Below are 5279 nucleotides of genomic sequence, written 5' to 3' on the forward strand. Positions count from 1 at the left end.
AGTGTGGCTGACCCCTAAGGGTGGATGTTACTGTTGCTTTTAGCCCCAGGAGGACATCTCCTCCAGCTGGCTTATCGACACACGACTGTGTCCTGTTTGCCAAGGGAAATAACCCTGAAATCCGGATACGTTCGTGCTGCAGATCGAGGTGAGAGGGATAACTTCCCTTGGCAAACAGGACACAGTCGTGTGTCGATAAGCCAGCTGGAGGAGATGTCCTCCTGGGGCTAAAAGCAACAGTAACATCCACCCCTAGGGGTCAGCCACACTTAAGTGGCAATATACTACACTTTATATATATATATATATATATATATATATATATATATATATATATATATATATATATATATATATATATATGTGTGTGTGTGTGTGTCAGACACAGTTCCCCTCAGTATATGCAAGCGTATCAGAGTTTGCATGTGTACGTGTGTTGGCGTTGGACGGCAAAAACAAATAAATAAAAATATTCTGTACTATTTTCATCTGTATCGGTTGTCGCTTTTTAGGTCTAGTTCACTGCATCTTTTCTCATTTTCCGAGATGGATACTATAAGTAGCAGAAAAATGATAATAGATTAAATCCCTGAAGGCAATGCCTCAGTATCGTTGCAGTTCAATTATGAGGACAATGAAATAATTTAAAACCTAAACGAATAAAATAAATATGAAATTATAGAAGATTACATGTGTAATCATCTTTATATGATTTTACATGTTCTTATTTCATATTTATTAATCGTTGCTCATTAAACAGAATATAATTTAAACATCAATATTTAAGTTTTCAGTAATAACTGTGAAATATTTAAATTTTTTAGTTTTCCTTGACACAAATTACATGCATAATATATTGATTTTCAGGCCTCAAATTTAGTGAGAGGGTATCGTTTATTTAATCGGCTGATATTTCTTTTATTATATCCTAAAGTTAAAAAAAAAACGTAGTCATCTGAGCGGGATTGGAAATCAGAACGTAGAAATTTATAACAATATCACAATGCTCTAAAATGTTCACCAGTACACTTCCCTGTTGTATATAAATGATATAGTGATTCTTAGCCACAATGCTAGTTTTTAGAATGAAAGTCTGGTGTAGAGTTTAGTAAATGGACTCCATTATATAACTGATATTTTCTAACTGATCTCCTGAGAAGTTGAAGGTAAACTCATGGTTTTTAAAGTTAGCCTAGAAAAATTTGATATTAGACTATTGTTAGGTAACGTCACGTGCGCCAAACTCGGTTTCGAAGTTGTTTCAACAAGACCACCTTCTCATTGTATCAAACAATATTATTATAAATTATAGGCGGCGAACTGGCTGACTCGTGACCTCGCAGGGCAAAATGCTCCACGGAATTCCTTTCAACTTTTTACGTTCTGAGTTTAAATTCAGTCGAGATCGATTTTGTCTTCCACTCTTTCGTGGTCAATAAAATAAGTACCAGTCAAGAGTGCTGTAATTGTAATTGACTTGCTCCTCCCTTCAAATCCGCTGGTTTTGTACTAAAATTTTGAGAGAATAATGATAAATTGAAGTGTTGATTTCTAACATTTGTCTAGACCATATACTAGGGGTATAATCGATTGATTAGATCATAGGACATAATTAGTACTTGTTTAATCAATATGGAACAAACAAAAAGACAAAGTGAACAGTGGTAGAATTTAATCTTAGAACGAAAACGAGGTGCATTTAAATATCGTAGAATATTTAATCGCTTTTATTTTTGCCTGATCACCAACTTATCTTCCTTATCATCGTCCTAGTAATCCGAAGAATTCATTTTCTTATAATGGAGCACCAGTATCCGAATGGATAAAATGATGTCTCTTTAACTTAAATATCATAATTTCCGACTCCACTACTAAAATGGAAATAGCTTTTAACCAAAACTTAACATTATTCCACTTATCTTCTGGCAGGCTTTTGGAATAAATAAGAATAGACAAGCTGGGGAGCGCCGAGCTATGCTGGAATGTATGTAAAGTTTATCAAGTAAAAATTTTGGCATTGAACTGATTCTGCATACGTTAAAATGAAAGAAGGACTGATTATCTTCATATATATTGTAGTTGTTATCTTCATATATATTATCTTTAAATATATTGTAGTTATTATTCGTTCCATATAAGCTCTGATAGAGTAGCTTAATTTCCATGACCAACACCTTCAGGTTTAGACTTAGCGTTTCCAATGTGTTCTTTGTTAAGGGAGTGGAATGCGATTTGCTATTTCTAGTAGGTCGTGCGACTAGGAAAAGGTTCCAGCATTGGATCGTATGACTTACTAATGCAGAGATTAACTTCTTTTTGTGAAAACCAATTGTCAGGACGGTTGTTAACTTTTAACATCTCAATGATTGTTGTGTAATCCCCAAAGCATCAGTTAATCTGTAAAACTAAGTATTTCCATTGTCATAAGCATTCCTGACGTAACTATGCCATCTATACTTTAGGCATTGCGTCTTTTATCTTTTACCTTTTACTTGTTTCACTCATTGGATTTCAGCCATGCTGAGGCACCGCCTTCGAAGGTTTAGTCAAATAAATCAACCCCAGGAAAACATACATATAACAGACACGGACATGTTCAAACCCATCGTCAGTTATCAACCAAATATCACAAAATTTCGGTACCTTACAAACACACAAAACGAGTTTCTAAACTTGTTTCCGTTTACCAAATTCACTCACAACGATTGGTCGATCCGCGATTATAGCAGGAGAACTATGTTTGTATGATATTCTTACCTTTTATCTCAAGCTAAGGATGTGATATGATGGACATTTGATCACTATTTTCTGCAGGTCGATCGGTCACTAAATAAAAAAGAAGTAGTAATAATATACCAGATGTAATACAAAAATCATGTCACAAAACAAAAGAAGTGATATGAAATATAGTTGTTCCAATCGCCATGGCATTTTGTCATATTTATAAAATGTTAATCTCAGACGAAAATTGAATCAGTTGAACATCTAAATAAAGATTACTTCAGGCAATCTAACAGAAATTGTAAAACAGCATGACATTGTGTCGGTATATTTGTATATTAAGTTAAAGCGTTGGACTGAAGTGAGTTGCAAATATGTTTGAATACATAGAATAGACAATCAAAGAGTAAGTATATATAAATATATATAAATATATATATATATATATATATATATATATATATATATATATATATATATATATACATATACACACACATATACATACATACATACATACATACATACATACATACATACATGCATACATACATACATGCATACATACATACACATAGAAACAGACAGAAACGATGGAATATATAGCAAGTGGGAGTGGGAAGTGAGAGAAAAGAAAGAGGGAGGAAAGGCACAGTTTATTTGTAAGGGAACGGGAGAAATGTTGGTATTTAGATAGATAGATAGATAGATAGATAGATAGATAGATAGATAGATAGATAGATAGATAGATAGATAGATCTTGCATTTAGATTGTTTCAGCACAAATGAGATGTGTACACATACACTTTTATCTTTCCAGTAAACAGAAAGATGTTGACAGTAAAATAATAAATTTATGCATATATACACATGTGCATACAAAGAAACCTGAGTCCGACAAAATATGCTTTTTTGTACTCACAGTCATGGAGGAAACGTATAGATACATTCTCCTTTCTTTGACAGTTCATTATCCTATGTAGCCTGACAATATTTCTAAGAGTAACACACACACACACACACACACACACACACACACACACACACACACACACGAACACACAAATATATATATAAATGTAAGATCCAAGGGGTCGAGGTGTAAGAAGAAAGTTAGCTTCAAACAATCCGTATTAAATATAAAAAACAACTTTCAGGGACAATATTGGTTTATTGAGACGGAATGTTGTGAATTTTTTCGTATCGAAGTACGATAAACTGTAAAAAATTATTTTTATAATTCACGGTAGGTGACCAGAGTTGCCGGGTGTGCGAATAAGGATACAAGAGTTACGGAATGGAGTAGATAAAATCTGGGTTATATATGTTTCATAACGATCGGAACCTCGGAAGTGGTAAATATCCAAGCGTGGTGTATACCGCAGGTTACTCTTCAAGCCAAGCATATCATGATTAAATGAAAGGTTACATTGTCGCAAAGACGTATCGCAAGGAGGTACATGTTAACGCATGGAAGATTCAATCAGAATCTTCCATGCATTAACATGTACCTCCTTGCGACAATGTAAACTTTCATTTAATGAAGATATAGTCTGCGGTATACATCTCGCTTGAATATTTACCACTTCTGAGGTTCCGCTCGCTATGTAAGGTACGTAGCCCGGATCATACATACATACATACATACATACATACATACATACATACATACATATATGCATACATACATACATATCAATATATGTATGTACATACACATACACATACACATGCACACACACATATACTGGCATACTAAGTATTGAACCGTAAGTAATACAGAAGTGGGCTTAACTTGCACATGTTAGTAGTGTAACTCTTCCTCTCTAGTCTTCCTCATAGTCACAAAAGATGCATTTGTGCCCTCACTGAACCCAACTCTAGGTTCGCCTTTAAAAAATTCAGGTGTGCATTGTTGTATTCACTTCTTGACAACCGCTTTCACCTTATCTGTGTCATAAAATCGCTATTCCCGAAGACTGTCCTTTCGTGAACCGAATAGGTGAAGTCACTGGGCGCCATATACTGCAATGAATTATTCTCTACAGAGTTGTTTCCGGAATTTGGCGCGCCAGAGCTGATACATTTTGAAAAATAACCCCAGTGTAATCGGTAGAACGATGTGCAAGTCTTATTTCATGAAGACAATTCGTGTATAGTTCTGCAAATTATATTGATTCTAGAACAGCTGTGCTGACGAGAACACGGATGTCGTTGCGTAAGTAATACGTTAATGTTCGAAACTGCAGTGCACAGTTAATTCTTTATTTTATATTTCTCATTTTGTCCTGTTCTGGTGTTTTGCGAAATTTTTCTGGAGAACATTATTTTTCTTTGTAGTTGGGTCGCTGATGACCTCTTTCTAGCATATTGGATGTCCACCTAGTGGTCATCCCTTATACACGTGTATATATATTTATATATATATATATATATATATATATATATATATATATATATATATATATATATATATATATACGCTTAGTTTTAGAATGGCGGCAACTGATATGAAGGAAATGTTCTCTATGTGGCTTGTGTGTTTTATGTATTCCGTT

The 5279-nt window shown here is 34.2% G+C and overlaps 1 long non-coding RNA gene across 1 annotated transcript in view; it reads right to left on the reverse strand.

Annotated features, from left to right (window-relative positions):
- Positions 1-383: 383 nt before the first annotated feature.
- LOC149137202 (uncharacterized) overlaps positions 384-5279 on the reverse strand; it is an 11356-nt gene continuing 6460 nt past the window's right edge. Inside the window, exons 2-3 of the long non-coding RNA XR_016237955.1 lie at positions 2758-2826; positions 384-553 (exon numbers count right to left, since the gene is read on the reverse strand). This is a non-coding gene — a long non-coding RNA (uncharacterized LOC149137202). The remainder of the gene's footprint in view (positions 554-2757; positions 2827-5279) is intronic.

This window comes from Octopus bimaculoides, chromosome 2, assembly GCF_046866305.1.
Source record: "Octopus bimaculoides isolate indiv1 chromosome 2, ASM4686630v1, whole genome shotgun sequence".
NCBI lineage: Eukaryota > Metazoa > Mollusca > Cephalopoda > Octopoda > Octopodidae > Octopus > Octopus bimaculoides.